General features: G+C 36.9%; 1 long non-coding RNA gene across 1 annotated transcript; it reads right to left on the bottom strand.

The window, feature by feature from the left end:
• Nucleotides 1–367: 367 nt before the first annotated feature.
• On the bottom strand, nt 368–21210 carry LOC140734763 (uncharacterized). Its single transcript, XR_012100608.1, has 4 exons — nt 21122–21210; nt 20564–20834; nt 6313–6399; nt 368–3367 (listed from the first exon to the last, which is right to left on the bottom strand). It is a non-coding gene; the product is annotated as an uncharacterized lncRNA (long non-coding RNA).
• Between the last annotated feature and the right edge of the window lie 942 nt (nt 21211–22152).

The following is a 22152-nucleotide window of genomic DNA, read 5'->3' as shown; positions in this document are numbered from 1 at the left end:
GGGGAAACATTTTTTTAAGAAGTGACGGGCACACCGTCACGTGAATGGCTCCACGTGACCCGCCCAATGTCCTGAGATCACGGGACCGCCTTTCCTGGCATCTAATTTGCTGAGGGGCAGGATTGGAGTTTTGCGTTCTCTCGGGCCGTGGTAAGCGAAAGGCTTGTTAATTTTGCTGAGAGCCGATAATAAGCTCAGGGTGGCGGTCTGCGTGTTTAGTTATTGCGCCATTCTTTCAATCCGTGCAAAGGATATCTCTTGCGACGAAAAGCTGAATTTCAATAAACATAACATTAAATATTATTCCCAAATTGTTTTCAATGGCAAAATTATTTTTTTTTTCAGAATAATACAAATGGCGATAGCGTTGCCGTCAAAATACTAGTATGGTAGATTTTATTATATTTAAAATACAGATAAACTGACAATAATAGTTGCAATAATTTTTACGGCTTTAGCTTTAATTTCATTCACCTTTATTTGTGAGTGTTGATGCATTTAAAAAAATTCCCTTCTCGCTTTCTCTTATCCACAATACAAAAATATGCAATACATTATAATTGTTTTGACCTAAACCAAGCTACCGACAATTTTAGAAATGAAATAAAAAGTATAAACTGTTTGAACATTTTTAATCTGATACTGCATACAAAAGCACAAATATATTTACAATTTAAATGGTGTTGGAAACTGATCTCAACCAATGATTATGCATATACTATTTGCATTGGAGCTAAGAACTGATATGTTCAGGCCCCTTCTTTAAAATGCGTTATGTTATAAATGAAATATTTTAAATGCTTTGTTTAGACTGAACAAATTATTAAAGCAAAAAAAACTAACCTACATTAATTTCGCTTCTGTAACAGGTAATTAAGCCTGTGTTAAAACCAAATTCAAGATAAAATACACAATGCTTTATTTTAAGAATATAATAGTCGGCTGAAACAATTTAAAATATTAATAATACATTTTAGAGACGAAGTGGTCGCATTACTTCAGTGAATTGATCATTCGTGCAATATAAGAGTTCTTTAATTAATACAGACCATTTTAAATTATGTATGGGTAAGGCGTTCTACAGTTGTATTATTAATAGCATCTGTGCTTTGCTTGTCACACACTACATGATTGATCAAGGGTGCAAACGTATCTCAATAAGGAAAAGCTTTAAACATTTTACTGTACACCATAACATTTCGCAGAGTATACTTGCACACAGAGAGTCGACATTTGGAAATTAATGATTTCCACACACGCATTTAGGCAAGTGCCATTTAATGGGAAACAGCAACATAATAGCATGTAAAATTGCGATGCTTCGTGTTCAAATGACCAGTTGCACGAATATTGGTGATTTTAATTTTTCTTTAGCTGATTTGCACATACCACATTAAATATCTTTAGCAGGGAGGCAATTTATTCAGCAAAGTAGTAGTCAATTGAGTGATGTGGTAAACTGATATTGTGTAACACATTGATGTGTGCACTTCTATAACCGACAAAAAATTAACTTGTAAATGGAGTTGACAGTTCTTTATTAATTCGCAGCAGATATGTGCCTAGCACTCATTTTGCCCTCGTTTTCTGTGAAATAAAACAGCCGTTTCAGATAAACAAAATACGCACTAGAAACGATTTGATTTCTGAAAGAATTATGACATAAGTGTATATTTCCTGTGTCATTTCAGGTCATTGTAGGCAAGTCAGCTCCAGCCCAACTCTCTCTCTCTTTCCCCCCACCCCCGGTTATTGCCACATCACACAGGTTCAGCTCCACGTCCATTTATCCACTTATGCAAGGGTTGTTTGTTCACAGAAAAATCCTTAAGTAAATCGACTGTTCAAATATCCCGCAATGCCCCCTCCCCAACATATGCCGTCATATATCTTTAAGGAGTAATTTCCTGACATTCTGCTTATTCATTATTGTAAATTAAGATTAATCTAACCGTTTCAAGATTTAAACTGGTTTAAACGACTGTTTAAGATTTTCATTCGTTCTTGTAAGGCGTCTCCGCACTTGACACATTTCCAAATGAGCAACCGCAGGGGAAATGGATAATACAATTCCGAGCTAACGGTAACATAATGCAACACACGTTATCTTTAAAGTGGCTTTGAAGCAAAAGAGATTATTCATATACATATCATTACATGGGTGACTTTTCAATTTAAGTATTTGTCCTGGACTACTTTAACATAAAAATCTGATAAAGTACAAGGCAAAATTAAGCCAAAGGAAACCCCACCCCTCCTACCCCATCCTTGCCCAAACTCATCGAGACTGAAATTAATTTAGTAGTTAATGAACAGGGTATCTTAACGTTCGGGGAGGGGGGGCAACAGCCCTGAATTCATGACATGTGCAAGCTGAAGATTCAGAAATGAACCCCACTAAGAGATTGGCACGGGTAAAGCGACAGCCTGTTACTGCCAACAAGAACTGAGATTCTGCGCAGCCAGCTCGTTCGCTCAGACTGCAGCGTTACATACAGCAGCAATACCTAATAATACCTGATGTCTGTGTTTATAACACATGCAGCAGTGATATTTTAAAACAAAACCAAATCTGTTGTTGGCAGGTAACCGACTTCATACCACTCTGGGATATGAGTTTTCCGGCAAAAGTGTGCGGGGTGAAAAGAAACAAAAGCATTAACTGAAAGAATTAACCGAACTACTAACGTGATAAACCTTCAAGCCAAGTCCTTTTTACTGTCGCTGTCGGCAGGGCAGGGCAGATAAACTCAACAACACCCTGTTCTCCTTGCAACCAGAAAATACTTTTTAATGCACGAACCTGTCTTACATGGAGTGACCTTCCGGATTAACCCCAAATAAAACAGATCCACTATTTCGTACTGCGAGAGTCCATTACAATGATACAAAGAGGCCGAGAGACTATTAAGCTCAACCTTACAATATTACACACGTTACAGCCCCTTCAGGGCATTTAAAAATGTTCATGTTATTCTCCTCCACATGACTATATCTCTCGCAGAACTAAAGTAATTCCTGGGAGGCTCCGATTTATTTTTCATTGGAAATTTTAACGTCAAACACTCAGACTCAGCATTAACAGACGTTTTTATAAGTTATACCATGAAAACTTCAAAATAAAGTAGATAATCACTGGTATCTGCTGATTTTTTTGTTACTTGTCACGGCATATTTAGATTTATAGCAATGTTAGAATAAGGAAAACAAGAGAAGCCTGTGGTTTCGTTTCTACTGAAACTGTCCGGCATTAGAAATTGTGACATTTTAAAAACCTTTTATTGAATCCGCACAGATCTCTCCAGTAAGTACGAATAACTAGTAAGCGAGAACCATAACCGGGCTGGACTGCAACACAGCAAAGCTACTGTAATAAAAAGTGATAAAGATTAATCAGCCGAAACACCAAATGAAATATCCACAGTCATATCTTAAATTGTTAAAGGAAACTATCAGTTTATTAAATGTGTATACCAATTAATTGTTCAAGATATCCTTGTACTATAAAATATAATCTGTATTAAATTTAAACAGCTCCAATATTTAAACTGTTGTAACTATTTAAATATTTAACTTCATGAAATTAACAGTTTACAAATAAACATAATATCAAAGCCAGAAGCACAGCAGGACATCAATCTGTATTCCGTCTCCTAAAGAGGTTTAAGAAATACTATACTTACAAAATGTTTCACCGTTTTCTCTACCCCATATAATTTGTGGTTAAAACAAACAGGATAAAATAATGCATACTAATAAAAGATTTTTTGTGCGTTTATAAAAGCTTCTGATACTTTTTAAGATGGTGCAAACTTTCCTAATTTGTACGGGAAAACGAGAGATCTATTTCCTGCAGTGCAGAGTTGTGATACATTGTTAAAATATAATCGGGAATGGAGGACGGGAAGTGAGGAAAATCTGATTTGGTTGCTGCTTCATTTTTACTGTTTCCAACTAGTATGGACAGAAAGATACTTATCTCCGTCAGTAAACAAAGGGTAACTTAATCTATTTTATTTCTCAATTATCCCCAAATGACTGACTATATCAAGTTCATGGCTTGATTTTGAAGAGGAATACACTTTCTATTTATTTTCTAACTTTTAATCTTTCCCTGGATAGAAGTCATTACATCTTTTTGAGCTAATCGGAGACCATTTCCTGTTTACCAACATTTCGTCTGCCTACTTCTGCACCCCAAAGGAAAACGTCAATAATATATGAAATGTTTTTGTAGTATAAGGATAACTTTAGAAACGAAAGAAAGTTGTCAGATGTTTTAAGTTAGAAGCTCAAGGGGGTTAAAGTAAAAGCCTGACACTGGTCTGTTGGGAGAAAGCAAACAAATGTTTTACACTGGCCCGACACAAAGTACTTATTCAAAAACTTGTCAGCCAATATACTTACAGTTAAATGTGAAATCACAGTTTTTAGATTACTGCACTGCTACCAAATCGTATTGCCTATGGTTTTGTATTGAGTACATTAAACTAGATTCAGGTGACCATAAAAAAGTCATGTGTCGTTGCAGCAGTAACTGTAAAAGTTGTTTACTGCCGATTTTGTTATTTTTTTGTCGATCAAACGTTTTTCATAAAATAACACCTCTTATACAAATAGAGTTTAACGAGATTAATCATTAAACTGGTGCGACAAACAAAGGAAGAAATTTTATAGTGGAAATATTATACTTGTTTAATATAAACAGTCTTGTTTAATTTCGAAGATTCCGACCTTATAAAATTTGAAACTTTACTAATGCACTGGTGAAAGTTATCTCGCAAAATTACTGGCACAAGTTTTTTTCTCTATCGCAGAAAATTTTACAGTTTGTTTAAAAATGTAAATCTTGGTAAATTATGGGAAATTAATGTTATCTTTTGGTGTGAAAAATTAACGCTATACTTTCTGGATAAGATTAAAACAACGTTACTTGCTTCCTGTTAAGAATGAGAAGAACAGAATGTTACATTTTCAAATAGAAACATTTAGGTAGATTCGTTTCTCCAAGTGGACTTCTGGAAATTAAGAGAACAGAAGGTGGAGGATATATTTGGGAGTGAATAGGAAATGTAATTGAATATTTTCGGATTTAAAGAGAATTGGCATACTTTGCTCAATTTTTTTTCAATCTATATTACCCCTGTAGGTAAGAAAAAAAAAATTCCAGAGACATTGAAATAATCTTTGTTAAATCTTTGGATAAGAACCAGAGATAGTTACCTCCATAGCTGGGAACAAAATAATAATTTTTTTACACTAAACTTGGGAGTAATTGGAAGATTGGTGAAATTAATAGTTAAATTGGGAACAGTTAAATATATGCTGTATTTTGGATGAAGACTGGATAGTAATTATATTTCATATAAAAATAAGTGATATATTTTCTAATTGATAATAGAAAAAAACATGTTATTTTGCAACAGAATGAGAAGAAATTCTTGTCATATTTTCTGTAAAATTCAAAGGAATTTAATTGTACATTTAGCTGAGAAAGGAAAATGAAAATGTTGAATGAGGATGGTGGAATTAATGATTCTTTTTTGAAAGATAGATAGGAGTAATTAATATCTTTTTGTGTGAGATTAACTTTATATATTCTAGCTTGGAATATAGAGATACTTTTCTATTTTTGGGCATGAAATGGAAGCTGAAATGCTGTACTATATTTTCAGAATGAGAATGAAATGGATTATTTTGACAAAATTTTAAAATATTATTGTTATGTGCTTGGTTCAAAATAAGTGAATTAATGCTATACTTTCATTAAGAATATGAAAACTTAGTTACATTTATTGGTGCTTATGGAAGATCAGTATTATATTTTCATGGTAAGAATTTGCAACAAATCAGGAGAATCTATAAGAAATTAATGTTATACTTTCTGAATTAAAATATGGAATTCAGCAAAACAATGTTACATTTTCTAGTGAAAGTGAACAATAATTAATGTTACATAAATTTAAAATTAATCTGATTCGTTAGCAGTTTCTTTATTGATAAATTAAATATTCAATATTATTGAAAAAGTTTAAGTATTTAAATCTTTCTTTTCTAAACAGTTTCTCAACAGTAAAAATTCTAAGCAAGTTCCGATTTATCTTTGCATTAGCTACAATGTAGTCAAATACTGCAAGGAAAATTCTGGTGTACAAACTAACAGTAAAAACTGGAAACCATGAAAAAAAAAGAGAAACCAGGAACTTCATTTTAGAAGTGTAAACCATTTTGTGGTCTCATAAATAATTTACTTACTTGATTTCTTGTTTTTACGACACAGTGGACCAAAAAAAAGAGAGTGAATATTTTTACCTCTGTACAGATGAGGCAAAATCCCAATGTGATTTTCAATCCAACTGATTCTCAGAAAGTGCAGGTTGTCAAGATTTTCATTTCAGTCTTTAAAAAGTGGATAAGTACCAAATAAAACAGATTTTTAAACATACATGTTGATAATTGAACATTTGAAAAATTCACAATCTCACACTTACATTTTTCTTGGTGAGAAACATAAAACACAATATAAGACTTATTTTGATAAAGTAATTCCCATATAAAACACCTTAAAATCACAATGTATATCATACTGTATTTTACATTACCTCATAATTTCAAAAGACAATTTGGCTAGTGATTTAGATAATTTCATTACTTTCAGTCATATTAATCCCATAGAGTTGCTGCCCAAATAATATAGTATTTATTTTTCGAGTCCAACCAGGAAAATTAATTAACTCCCAATGACTTTTTAATATAGTAAATTTCTGTGTACTTTCCTCCCAGAAAATGCCTTATTATGAAATGTTCATGCCAATCACTGTAATATCTGATGGATTTCGAAAATTTAGTATGGATCTTTGTCTCAGCCAGAATTAAGACCAGAAATGCCAGGCGTACTGGGACTGTATATCAGAACACAGAAATTTCAGAATCATCCTTAATGTGCCCCAATGATGCCACAGAAATCATCTGACACTGTTCTTTGGTTTTATGATTAGGTGAGTCAAATAACAGCTTGGCAGAAACAACTGAAAAGAGACATTGTAGATACCAAATAAGCTCTGGTACCCCTCTCTTAGGGCACTGGAGGTTTAAATCTGATCACCTGTAATATTTTTTTTAACAAAGAACCTTTTTGGAGCCAGCCTCCAGAGTTTGTTTAAGATCTGCTGGTTAGGATACATGAAGATATGTTTAACCAGAACAGCACAAGCTGCATTCAGGGCAGACAAATCACCTAGGGGAGGTAGGGGGCTAACCAAGTTTACACCCATGAAAAGCAGACTGGCACTTGATACAGGAGTAGGTAGAGGGTACTTGCCTTGGAGTTTTTACCAATATAGCTAGCAACAATTGGTCAGATATTCTGTACATGAATATGATGCCTGTTATATGCATTTCTAAAACAGGCAAAATGCTAATAATTGTCCAAAGCTTTACATTATAATTATTTCCTCATATTTAAGTGGTTATAGAAACATGGCCACCTTCTTCTTTCTCGGCAGTCACTCAGGGTCAACAACGACAAACTTTCACTTTAGACCTGTTGATTCTGAGGTGGATGATGAGGTGAAAGTGGAATATGGTAACTCTGTCCCACATGGGAAGTGCTTGCCATCATGGGTGGGTGGGTGGTGATGGAGGTGGTGTCTCTTTCTGGGTTATCGCTGGGATTATGAATGGTCCTGACAAAGGGCTCACAGTTCTCCATGTTATTCCAAATATGCTTTTTCGAGCTTTCTTCCCAAAAAAGGATTTTGAGAACTTTCTGAATGATTTCCTCTGTATGATTGCTTCTCCTGCTGCGATAAAGTGGCTAATTTGGGAGACTGTTGAATGGCATATGAGAATTGTGGCCTGTCAACCTAAATCGACTAGGTATAATTAGAGTTTTAATGCTTGGTTTGTTGCCATGGACGAGGTCACCAGCTTTTGTTGCTCAAGATCTTAAGGATCATAATAGTGGATATGCAAAGGATGTCCTTTCATGGAAACATCTAGAACTAGTGAATCATGGTTTAAAAATAAGGGTCAGCCAATTTAAGTAAGAATTGAGTTGATTTGTTTTTATCTTCTAGAAGGTTCTGATTGTTTGGTGCTGTTCCTCAGTGAGTGATGGCAATTGAGTCTTTGAATAATTTTAATGCAGAGAAAATGGTGTTGAAGGGTTATCAGCAGAAGAGAGGAACACACTGTCAGGGTTACAGTGACATCAGTCTTGATCTATTGAAGGACAAAGTGGACTCACGGGGCCAAGTTCCTACTCTCCTAACACAAAACACAGCATAGAGGCACTTGGCATTATTTACTTATTATTTAATTATGTATGGTTTTATATTGCTATATTTCTACACTATTCTTGGTTGGTGTGACTAACAAAACCCAATTTCCCTCGGGATCAATAAAGTATGTCTGTCTGTCTGTCTGTCAATGTTTCCTTGTGGTAGCACCTCTTTTGGCCCTGTTGCAATGGAGCCAGACTGATCTGATAACGTAATAATTTAGGCAGTGGATAGTTCAAGTCAATGGTACCTGTGATGATGAGGATATTGTGGACTTTCTTGTGGCCACTAATTTGGATAAGGGGCCTTGCTATGAGATCTTGTACTTGTCTCTCTGATGGAATAGAATACTCCCACCTTGCCAGTGATGCCTTTCCAGCGGATTGCTTCATTTCTGACCCTGGCATTGAAGGTGTACAGATGATCATTGTCTCCTTAAGGCTAAAGTTCCAGGGTTAGGTTTTTGTACTGAATGAACCGGAGACCCTCATTTATTCTACAAGGAAAATTACTGAGATGTCAGCCCAGCCTGTTCATAACAGTGAAGTCCATCCCATGAAGACAGCATTCCTCTTCCAGTCTGCCCTTCTAGAAGAACCACTTTGAGCTGCTTCCAATTGTACTTCACTCAGGGCAGTAATGTCACTGTCAGAACATCTTTAGTTACCCCAAATATTATATCAGAGCAAAGATCAGTATGCTGCTGTTGAAGGTGACCAGAAGCGCCCTGAAGTTTCAGGTCTTCAACTTCTAAATCAAGGAAAGAAAGTTGCTTGTACATGATTTTGTTCACCGTGTAGAAGCCAGTGAGCAATGCCTACAATGTGGGTTGACAGAGTGAGGGCTTGACCTACTGGCAAGGGTTCTTGGGTGACTGCAGCAAGGGCACTTGCACATATCAGTACACACTTAAAAGGCACCTGACCACAGGCATGTCCTCAGACAGACACAGGGTGGACCATGCTTGTCCACTGCCTACTTCTAATAGTCAAACTTCCCCCAGATCATTCTCAATACTGAATACTCTATCTCCATAAGCCCCTTATTTCCCCTTTCCCTCAGACCTGTCTCCACCCTCTCTTCTGTATCCTATCACCCAAGTACCTCCTTCCTATCTCTTCCATGCAGCCTTGCCCTCCTTCCTCTGACCCCTCACTCTCTCATCTCTGCAACTTCTCCTCCCAACACCTATTCCAAACCAATATCTTTCATTATAAAGATCATCAACTTGAAATGTTGACATTGTTTCTCCCGCCGCAAACATTGTCAGTATTTTCTATTTTTATTTCAGATTTTCCGTATCCATAGTCTTGTTTATGCTTTCCAAATGATTCAGGATGTTGAGCTAGGCTGTTTTTGTTTCACAGTGTAATTGTTTTTTGTTAAATTTGTCATTTCACTATTGCCAAAATCTTTGCTGTTTGCAAACCTGCATTATAACTTAAACATATCTGAGTTCAGTTGCAATTTCAGCAATTTTACTATAATTTAATTTTCTCCACTCATTTTAGACAATTATATGAGCATATGAAATTTTGTTGGTCAATTACATGTATGGGTCCAGAAGAGTAGCAATGGTTTCCCATGTACAGAGCCATTATAAATATTGTGTATTTCACAATATTTTCTGATGAGTGCACCTAATATAGTTCCACTTTGATATTAAATGGGATTTATAATGATTGTTGTTCACCGACAGGGATCCATTCCTGGCAACTGTTTGTAAGTTGGAAATGAACAGGAACAGTTGTGACGGGGAGAGTAAGCAGGTGCAGGAAGAGCAGTCACTGGCCAAATTCACTGACTGAGTGAATGAGTTCACTCAACACTCCCAGCTCTTACTTGGCTTTACCCCCACACTGACTTCTGCAGCTCAAAGTGGGGTGGGGAGGTGGCCCTGTTCCCACTTTGCCCAGCCACACAGAAACTGGGAAATCCACCCCCACCCATGCCAACGGTTTCCCAAATGCTTGCTCTTATGTCTGGAGCATCCAGAAGTCGGACGACGCAACCTGGGGAGGAGCTGTATTTGGAAATAATTCAAGAAACTTGAAACTTTTTTTTACTTTAATTTTCATTATAAAATTTTCATGCTGTCACCTTCCATTATTTATTTGATCGACTTTCATAGCTGCCTGATCCCTTTTGCTACCTCAACTAACCTAGAATGGCTTTTAACAGATGATCCACCATGAGGGGTTTGTAGCTGAACTAACTACTGTCCTCATCCAACCTCTGTAATACACAGCTGCAATTTCCATAAAGAGTGAATGCCACAGTCAAAATTTTCCTTCAGCCCAAGGTCATTAAGGCTTCCACACAAGCTAGAATCAGTTAACTCAGTGTAAACCACATCTGGAACTTTCTTCGCCTATATATCTTATGTTTCTGAGCTGGGAGTAAGGAATGTTTAAAAAAATGTTCAAGTTTAAACAAATGTTTAAAAACTTTATCTTGAATAACACCAGAGACCAGTTCTATTATTTCACTGCCAAAATTCAAATTCAGCCATCTTTCAGGCTTATGAATGCTAGATCAATAAAATTTTTCAGAACTAAAGTTTGTTTGTTCATTTAGGATGTCAAAAGATGTGGAAAAATGACAGCCAGACAGGCTGGCAAAGAGTAACATTCTTCATCTAAATTAGGAACAGAATTGTCATGACAGTCACAATGACCTTCGCATGTTCCTATGTTTCCATGTTTCTATCTAGGTATCAGTGGATGTCATGTGTGCATCGAGTTATTTTTCCATCAGTGAGGAACATAGGTGTTTGAAGCAACTTGATACTGTTATTGGGCATTGTATTCTACAACTTCCATTAATAACATGTGATCAGATCACTTGGAATACTAATTACTTATTCACCATGTTCTGTAACTGGTACAAACAATTTAATTCCCATCTAGACCTTGTTTCTCTGTAGAGAAGAAGTTGTTTTTGAGTCCCAAGGTCATTTTACTTTTAAAAATCACACCAATATTTGTGCTAAGCTTTAATTTTGTCTCATGATACAAAATCAAATTCAATGATGATTCCAGAGCATAAACATGCCATTTCTTTGTGATATATCAATTTTGCAAGTCTTCTTAAGATAAATATGTGTAAAAGAAATAAACTGTTTCTTAATATATGTAATTTGAATTATTTAGAGAAAATTAATTCCAAACACAAAATGGAGAAATGAAACAGGCAACCAAGGCTTCAGTTGTTGCTATTAAAAATTGGGATGATGGTGAAAAAATCCTTTAAATTGTGCTGAATTTGCTTAGTCCAGGTTTACAAAATGTTATGTTTCAAGTTAGTTTCTCTTGGTAATGACCACTGACCTCTGTTTATTTTTCCAGTTGCAGTCTTACTCATTTATGAATTTTTAGAATAATTGCATCTTAATTGAACTTTATAGACTATTAATCTGATTTGACAAACAACCAACCCTATCAGCTCTTTAAAATGTGACACTTTTCACCAAGTACTCCAGATTATGAACCCAAACAGATTCTGTGATATGTTAATCTTATGGGAAGCAATACTAAATGCCATGCATCAGTGTTAATCAGATGTTCACAAAGCATTATCATTAGATGAGCAATGTAATTACTGTTTAACGCTATCATAATTGTGTCAATCAGGGATATTCTGGAAGTATGGGTCCATTTGAGGAGCTAGCAATAGCACTGTGGGTTAAATATTCCGTTCTAAACTGTATAGTTCTGAGTGGTTTCACATTCCTTCAGCTTTGTATCTGTTGCAGTTTTGCAAAAGTGAGTTTTAAAATCCTAATGTGTTTTATTAGTGACAAATAGCACCTTTGTAGTTGCTGTATCACAACTGCAGGTACAGGTCAAAAGCTAGTAGACAGCTGTTAGCAATGTCTGCAGTAAACAGTGCTGTCAACAAGCACAGGTCAGTTTATTTGCAGTGAGTAATAATCACTCCCAGCCTGTCTGTGAATCACTCACCACAAGAAAATCGAGAGTAAGATATCAGCCTTTGATCAGTTCAGAACAGATTGTTTAATTAAAACCCACAGATCCTCCAATTTAAAACAGTAACAAATCAAGTGAGAATCCTGTATTTAGGAAGTATTCTGTTGCACCCCATTTTAATTGTGTGTGCATAAATTAGATTCATTTTAATTCATTGCCTCATGGCTCCAGTGGGTGGGATTCAATCCTGACCTAAATTCTGTCTGCATTAAGTTTGCATGTATTTCCTCTGAGCATGTTGATTACTCCTGCCAAGGTGCTCCAGTTTCTTACTACATCCCAAAGAAATGCTGGTTGCTATGTTAATTGGCGACCATAAATGATCCCTCATGAAGTTGGATGGCAGCAATGTGAGAAAAAGTAAGCTACAGGGAAATAAATGGGAGAATGGAAATAATAGAAATAAAAAAAGACTGCAGATGCTGGAAAACTAGAAAATGCTAGAAACACTCAGCTGGAAAAAGGAACATGGACTCATGGAACACTACAGCAAGGGAACAGGCCCTTCAGTCCATCTAGTCCATAATGAAATATTATTCTGACTAGTCCCATGACCTGCATCCAGTCCACAGCCCTCCATACCCTTCCCACCCATGGACTTATCCAAATTTCTCTGAAACATTGAAATTGAACCCACATCCACTGGCAGCTCATTCCAAATTCTCAGCACCCTCAGAGTGAAGAAGTTCATCTCATGTTCCCCTTAAACGTCTCACCTTTCACCTTTAACCCATGGCCTCTAGTTCTAGTTTCACCCAATCTCAGTGGAAAAAGCCTACTTGCATTTACCCTCTTTATACCCCTCATACTTTGTATATCCTTGCCAAATCTCCCCTCATTCCCCCACGCTCCAGAGAATCCTCACCTATTCAAACTTACCCTGTAAATCAGGTCCGCAAGTCCTAACAATTTCTTGTAACATTTATCTGCCCTCTTTCAATCTTACTGATATCTTTCCAGTGCTTAACGTTTCTGGTTTTAGAACTGGGGAAGAAAGAAAACTAATTAATTTAATTTATAGAGAGGGCAGGGGTGTGATCAATCGGACAAAGGCAATATTTCTGATTGGGTGAGTCTAGAGTTGGTACGTTGTAGAGAACTTTCTGTCAATTGACTAATGGGGGAGGGGTAGACAGAGAAAACATAAACAAAAGGTGGAAATTGAGGGCCGTTGGAGAGTGAGAACATCAAACAGGAACATAGAAGTTTTCCATATGTAGGGTCAGGCTGTGCTAATAGAGACAGAACGATTGAGCCAATATTATAGATGAATGATTCACAACAGAAACTGCTGGTTCTGATACATCATTGAAGTCTAGCTAACTGAAGTTGTAGCATTTGGTACAGAGCCCAGAAGCCTGTACCTTGCAAAGTGTCCAGACAGAGGGTGAGATGATAATGTTTTGCAACATGAGAAGGCAATGGACACCCCTTCTATCATCATGCAGATTATGGTCCAGTGCCATATTTGGTGGAACAGTGTCATTTCAAGAACATGATAACACTGTGATTAAGATGTGTTTGTTCCTCAAATAACATACAATAAGCATGAGCTGAAAAATGGCACTTGATATTGATGCCACAGATATGCCAGGTAAGAGAGTTTATAAATACCTAATCCTGACATTTAATGGTATTACTTAGACGAAATTCACCATCATCATATAACCATATAACAATTACAGCACGGAAACAGGCCATCTCGGCCCTTCTAGTCCGTGCCGACACTTACACTCACCTAGTCCCACTGGCCCGCACTCAGCCCATAACCCTCCATTCCTTTCCTATCCATATACCTATCCAATTTTACTTTAAATGACAATACCGAACCTGCCCCTACCACTTCTACTGGAAGCTCATTCCACACAGCTACCTCTCTCTGTAAAGAAATTCCCCCTCGTGTTACCCTTAAACTTTTGACCCCTAACTCTCAAATCATGTCCTCTTGTTTGAATCTCCCCTACTCTCAATGGAAAAAGCCTATCCACGTCAACTCCATCTATCCCCCTCATTATTTTAAATACCTCTATCAAGTCCCCCCTCAACCTTCTACGCTCCAAAGAATAAAGACCTAACTTGTTCAACCTTTCCCTGTAATTTAGGTGCTGAAACCCAAGTAACATTCTAGTAAATCTTCTCTGTACTCTCTCTATTTTGTTGATATCTTTCCTATAATTCATCATTATCCAGGGAGACACCATTGGCTAGGCACTCAACTGAACCAATCACATAAACACTATAACTATTAGATCAGGTATTCTGAGGTGAGCAACTCACCTCCAGATACCCCAAAGTCTATCTACCATTTACATGAGTAAGATGGAATTCTCTACATTTTCCTGGATCAGCCCAGAGTCACCAACCATTAAGAAGCTCAACACCATTCTTTTAAAAGCATCCCAAATGCTTATCTTAAATATTCATTAACCTCTCCACCACCAGAGTAGCTCTAGCCTGCACTATCTACAAACAGTATTTCCATAAGCTTATCTGGCAGCATCTCTCAACCTTTGACCTCCACATCAGGAAGGATGAGGACAACATGTACATGGGAATATTAACACCTGCAGGTCCCCTTCCATGTCGCCCTGAATTTTAAATACTGTATATTACCAGATCCTTCATTATTGCTAGGTCTAAATCCTGGAACTTCCTACCTATAGCACTGTTGGAGTACCTTCACCAAAAGGACTATGGTGGTTCAAGAAGATAGCTCATCAACATCTTCAACATCATTTAGGGTTGGGAAATAAATGTAGGCCTTGCCAATAATGCCCCTAACCTGTAAATGAATAAAAATATGTGCATTGTATAGGTATATTCAATTGAAAACACTGGATCTCAGCAACAGAGATGGAGGGATGCTGCTTTCCAGACTGTGCTGGCTCTCTGCAGGGACAGTAGAGTGAGATCCAATCCCTAACCCTTTTGCTTTTGCCTTTAATTTCCCCCCCAAGCATTCATCCAATTTACTTTTGAAAGTAACTGTTGAATCTGTCTCCATTACATGTGGCAATGCGTTCTGGATGGCAACTACTTGTTACTTAAGATAATTTTTCCCGATGTTACCTGTTTTTAACCAATCACCTCTGATTCTCAAGCTTCCATCACTGGGAAGTAATGTCCAAATCCCTCTTTGAGCTGAAATTTGCTGTGAAAAGCAATCAATGCCACACTAAATTGGCAGCATTTTGCCTGCAAAGGCCAGGAAGTTCAGAACTCTTAAACAAAATGGAACTACTAAACTTGATGGAGTTTTTTTTTCTCATACTACTCTCTAAAATAGGATTCATCACAGAATCCAGCAGCAGTTTTTGAACCTATTGCAACTTCCCAGCAGATGTACAATTGCACCCTACTGAATGTTAGGCAGCAACAGCAAACCCATTCATTCCAATTAGTATTAGTCAAGAGGAGAAAGGCAAGTATTTGTTTATCAACAGATTTTTCAACATTTTTGTTGAAATGAGCTTGATTAGATGTTAACTGATTTTAAATATTTGTTTAAAAACTAAAAATATAAATAACTTAAGTGTTTAGCTTGTCATACAACTTTAAAAGGTCTATGGCTTTACTGGCTGCCAAAAATGTTCTTATTCATTCCATGGCTGGAGTTTGTTTTGGCATTTTATTGTGCAGCTGTGTAGGGTTCTACCATTCTGGATCACGATAACTTTGAGTTACTGATGCACCATCAATAACTCTCTCTGAGACGTGAAGGCAAGATATCAGCTTTTATTGACTGGAAGAAAGAACAAGCAGTAGTTGACCACCATACTACATCCTGGAGACTGAGGGCCAGGCTCAGGCCTCAATTGCCTTTATACCGGGGTCTGTGGGAGGAGCCACAGGAGCAGTCAGCAGGGGGCGTGTCCAGACAGGTATATGTAGTTCACCACAGTTACCCAAGGCCTGTGGCTCTAAGAAAGCTTATAATTGCCTCACCATTCAACCTGGATGTCTATATTACATCTCCTCTTAACTTCCTCTGCTGTAAGCATAACATTCTGTCTTTCACCATAATCTTTAGGTTTTTTTTGTCATCAGAACAGGATGAAATACTCTAAATGTGACCCAACTGTGTCTGAAAACATTTATCATAGTGTCCAGGGCTTTGAGTTCTCTGTCTGTATTTATAAAGCCCAGGATTCTTTGTTAATCATCTTCTGCAAAAATGTATGCATATGTGTCTCTATTCCTACACCCACACTGCTCACCCAAATCCAAGTCATCGATATTAGGAAAACCAATAAACCAATGATCTCATCAATAACCTATGGAAAGCCCAATCAATACATTCTTCTACCCTGCACAATAATTCACTCATCAATGTTTCTTGTCCTTAAGCCAATTTCTTCTTTAAAATGCCACTGACAAACCGATTACTTGGCAACATCAAAGTCCATATAAATGACATCAGTCACAGTTCCTTCATCAAACTTCTGTTACCACAAAAAGACATTTAGCCAGATTAATTGAAACACAATTTGCTTTTTACAAATCCATGCTAAGTGACCTATATTTGTCTAAGATTATTGTTTCTAAAAGCTTCTCCTCCTCCTGGTTTAAATTGACTGGTCTTGGTAACCAGGTTTTATCCTTCTTTTTCGAAGGTGTTATTTTTCCTTTTCTTCAATGGTGCAAACCCTCTGCATGAAAATATTGTCCCTCATAACCCCTTGTATCTTTCCAATCTCACCTTAAACCTATATCCCTCATGATATTATTTTCTAATTTCCTCATTGAGATACAGCATGGAATAGGCATTTCCAGAGGCCATGGCACCCAGCAATCCTCTGGTTTAATCTGAGCCTAATCACAGGACAATTTACAATGACCAATTAACCTACAAACTGGAGCACCCAGAGGAAACCCACACTGTCACTTGGAGAATGAACTGACTCCTTAAAGGCAGTGGCGAGAATTGAACTCGCGTCGCCTGTAACGTAAAGCATTGTGCTAACCACTGCGCTACCATGCCGTATTTTATCAAGGCTTTTATAAGCCTCTAAAAGCAGATAGACTGTCTGTAGTCTTTTTTGTCACCAAACTGTCTACAATCTTTTCTTGTAATCTTCCAAGATTTTGGGAAACTATACTGTAAATTGTCTAGGAGTTTCATGCACTGTAATGAACATAAATGATATATAACCAATTTAACCAACCAGGGTCAAAACTAAATATAGTGAAGCAGATTTTAGTTCCTATGCTCCACATATCTGGAATAACCTTCCAGAGGATCTGAAGTCTGCCCCAACTTTAAGTGCTTTTAAATCGAGGCTTACACCTTTTATTTTTGTTGTAGCTTTTAATTAGAATCTCCTACACTGTACTTCTATTTATCATATCTTTTTTTTGTGATTTTATTCTCTTTAGTCTGAAATCTGATGTTTGATTTTTATATCTTGTTCTATGTAAAGCACTTTGAACTGCCTTGTGTTTGAAAAATGCTGCAGAAATAAACTTGTTTAAGCATAAAATATGTTATTTACCCCTTATGCTGACAGTATGTTCTCCCTATAAATTGTTCTTATTAAAGTGAATTTAACAGTTTTACACTGTTGAATGGATTTTCCTACATAAAAAGTGCTGATTTTGGCTAACTGGATCTCATGTGCAGAATAGATTTGCAGATCTTATGGTTCCAGATCAGAAGGGCATGACTTTCTTCATTATGAATTGTTCCAGCTGTGGTAAAGCGGTTGGGAGGATGATGAAAACATACTGAATACAACAAAGTATAATACATTTAATTTTCATAATTCAAAAGGAAAAAAACTGCAAATGCTGTGAGTGTGAAATAAAAGCAAAAAATATAGAGGGCACTCAGCAAATCAGGCAGCATCTATAGCGAGAGAAGCAGCTCATATTTCAAGTCAATGAACTCATGATTAAGGAATGGTAAACTGGAAATTTTTACTCTCTGATCCCCATTGCTGCCTTTCTAGCTGATTATTTCAGCATTCTCTGTTAGGTTTCTATGTCTACTCACACCTCTTGCCACCTTGATCTCTAAAAGGAATTTTCATTTATTATAATATATTATCTTTGTGATTTTGTCACACTACAATTGGACTTCCCTACTGAGAGACATCACGGTATCACTACCACAGACAGAAATTGTAATTAGAACACCAGTCTCCCTTTGAAGTGCAGGCTGAGGCCCAACTGCACTACTAAATGTAATTGCAGTCTATAACTAGTTTAAATAGGTGGTGTCTGCCATATAAAAGTTTAGTGTGGGGGACATTTTGTGTGTGTATGCAAGGCTATAACATTTTTACTGAGATGTAGAATTCAGAATCCAGGTTATATGGGGGACAGCCCAGTTTTTGGACACTTTAAACACCGGGCCAGATGGACTGAAAAGGCAGGGCGTCAGGACCTAGGCCATGGTCCGGGCCGGTTCTGCTCCTCGACTTTTACCGTGATCTCCTCAGCCCTAAGGCTGTGCCCTACTCCGACTGCTCCAACATTCACGATGATCTGCCCCACTGAGTGATGAATTGAGACTGAGACCATGGGCCTGCTCTGAGCTTCGGGTCTATGGACTCAATTTTGTTCTGAGCGCTGTTGCTTGCTTTTAATGTTTGTATGATTTGTTTTTTTCTCTCTCTCCGCACAATGGGTGTTGGTATTTTTTTTAAATTGGGTTCTATAAGGTTTCTTGTTTTGTGGCTGCATGTGAGCAGACAAATCTCAAGGTTGTATAATTTATACACATAATAGTTCTACCAGAAAATATTCCTTGAATATTTCCTTCTGGAGATTTGCCTGTTGAAATGTATACCTATGCTCATTATACTTGCTATATAGCTTGTAAATGCCATTGTAACAGAAGTTTTAATATTACTCCTAGATCCCCATTATTTTAATCTGTGTTGTTATCCCATCTTCACAACAATGACTTCAAAGAAACATTTCCCTATTCATTTTTAATGTCATTTTAATTTCCAAACTGCTTTTAAAATTCTATTTTGCAGTAGTGCACTTGAAAGGACAAGTTAAATTATCTTCCATATGTTCAGAGCTGTACATAATGCCACAAGAGTCATCAGCATTGTTTAGCAGGGGAAATTGCCAGCATATTTTCTTTCCCTAATAGCAGTTTGTGTTAACAAAATTTGCAGATCTTTTAAAGCATCTATTGAGGTAAAGTTTGTTTTGAATGCTTAGCAAATTGTGCACCGGAGCTGATGATTTATTTTTGCTTGTTCCTGAGATGCAGATATTGCTGGCAGTCTTGGCAATTATTGTCTATCCCCAGAAATTAAGTGTTAGTTAAGAGTCAACTATAGTGGTGGATCCGGATTCATACAAAGGCTAAGATGGCAGATTTCATTAATTGAAGACACTAATATACAAGATGGCACTTTTTATGACAGTCTGCTAATTTCATAGCTTGCTTTCCTGATTCTAGCTATTTATTTCTTTTAAAGGAATGTAATTTATTTACTTTAAAAAATGACATTGCCTAATGTGCATCTCTGGTTCAGAAACCTAGCGTCAGTTTGATACCAGGCTACAGTGAATCTGAGGGCAAATCATAACGCCCTCCCCAGCGCGCGCACATCCCCGCAAAAACCGACCTCGTGCCCAACACGCGCGCTCTGGTTTGCTGGCATCCCCCCCGCGCGCTCTCTCACGTTGCCGTTTCTATTGGCTGCCGAGGGCGGCGCGCGTGAGGTAATCCGCCCCCTTCCGCTTCCTGTTCCCAGGTGAGTTAGAAGGGTGGAAAGAAGCCGCACAAAATGGCGTCACGTCCACCCAGCCGTTCTCGAATAATAGCGGCCGTCTCCCCCCACCCCCAACTTCTGTGGGAATCCTAGCTCCAGCTCTAAACAAGCAGGAAGCTTTTATCTTAGGGTTTCGGCCCGAGTTGTTGCTTAATTTTCGACTTTCACCTTTCCCCCTTCCTAGCGCAAACTAAATCCGCATAGTTACAAGAAAGTCAAGTTCAAGTTCGGCGTTATATTTAAATAAATTAGCATAACCTATTGCCGTCGTTTATATTTCTCCCATGAAGGGAGAGAAATAAACTTAAAGTGATAATGACAAGATTATTCTTGAAGAAGCTTGAGAAATTTATTACTGCGGCGAGAGAATTTAAGAAAGAGAAACAAGCCATTCAGTTTTTTTCGGAAGTTTTATATTTTATGCACATATTCCTCGCGCGCCATTTTGATCGCGGATTGTAATAAAAGTGAAATTGAAGGACGTCAGATTCTGCCGATAAGAAGGAAAACTCTTAACAATGAATTAAATTTAACAAACGAATTGAGAGCAACTTACTTTTGCGTAACATGTACCTCTGAAGAAAACTGTCCTTAATGTGGCGATTTTCGGACATTTTTTTCATTTTCCATTTAGAATTAAATAGTCTTTTTGTGGCCGAACGTACAAGACTTTTCAAAACTTTTTCCATTGTTCCTCACTCCCCTTCCCGCCGCCATTTTCAACAGTTAAGTTTTTTTTAAAGTTCAAGTGCATCGCCGGTAGATTCTGCCACACCAACCCAAGTGAAACTCGCAGGTTTTCGTTCTCAATACCAGATACTGCAACACTGTTACAGAAAAGAATGATTCTTTATACTGAAGAACCTTTAAGCGACTTTTATCTTCCGCAATCGCCTACAATATTTTAATAAATGAATTTTGGGCCGATGTCGTTAATAATTAAAGCAATCAGAACGAAAATGAATCGATCAAAATAACTCCGGAGTGTTTGTCTTTCTTTCATTTCATCTCATCACAAGCATAGGTATATGCGTGAAAAAATATCTGAACTCGAAAGAAAGAAAAGTTATTGGAAAGAGAAGGCGTAAATCTTGATTTAAAGTTGATACTTAACAATTAATCTTAAATTCACACTATCGGTGACGGAAGCGGAGATGAACCGCAGTATGAAGTGGCAAGAAGCTGTCAGCTGTGCGTCTGCATTTTCCTTTTATTTGTGACCCAAGCAAAACATAAACAGTCATCTAATGGTACAGCACCGAGGGAGTGCGTGGACTTGCTTTAGAATCAAATCTCGATTTTGCATTGTTCATTTCTACAAACGGTAAGGTGATGAAATCCAAGTGTGGTTTGAGAACGGAACGTAGTATCTTACAAGGGTTATTTTTTTCCCACAGAATCAATCGTCACATTTTTTTGGTCAGCAAAATAAGTACATAGCTTTATCTTTTAAAATTACTTTTAAAAAAGTGATCCGTAATATTAACCTGTTTATACCATATTTATTTGTATAAATTGAAATCATTCGTTTCTTTTTAGCAATATTGAGATGAGCATGGTTATAATTATTTAAATTTTGATTCGTATACGAACCTAATATAGCTACAGTGACATTAAAGATGAATTGGAAAGTACGCTGCAAACAAAACTGGAGGAATATTTTGACAATTATTTTGAAAATTATAAAAATTTAGTGCCATCTGCGATTTCCATTGAGATCTAAAGATTGTGGTGATCATGTAGTTACAATGTACAACCTGTTTTGTACAGTGAGAAACTGTAAAGAACTTTTAAAATTTGGTAATGTTTTAAGTTTATTTAAAAACTATTATAACTTAAAAAAATAGCAGTCAGATGATATAAATTGACAACCAATTCCCCCTGTTAATTGAATTTTGTTCTTTATATTAAAAAAACTCTCTCCTTTTTGAACCTTTTCTCCATCTTTTGAAGGTTTGTTCACTCTCTTCCTTTTCTTCCACTGTTGCTCTTGAATGAGTGTAATAATTTGAATTCTAATTTTTACTGCAGCCACTTTTAATGCTTCTATTTTTAAGGGTCAGAGAGATTCATGTTTCACTTTTTAAGTCTCCATCCTTTAGATCAACTGTTCATCCACTGGGAGTTCCAGCAGAACTAAAATTT

The sequence above is a fragment of the Hemitrygon akajei genome, chromosome 10, assembly GCF_048418815.1.
Source record: "Hemitrygon akajei chromosome 10, sHemAka1.3, whole genome shotgun sequence".
Lineage (NCBI taxonomy): Eukaryota > Metazoa > Chordata > Chondrichthyes > Myliobatiformes > Dasyatidae > Hemitrygon > Hemitrygon akajei.
The sequence above is the reverse complement of the archived record's forward strand: the minus strand, read 5'-3'. Positions and strand labels throughout refer to the sequence as shown.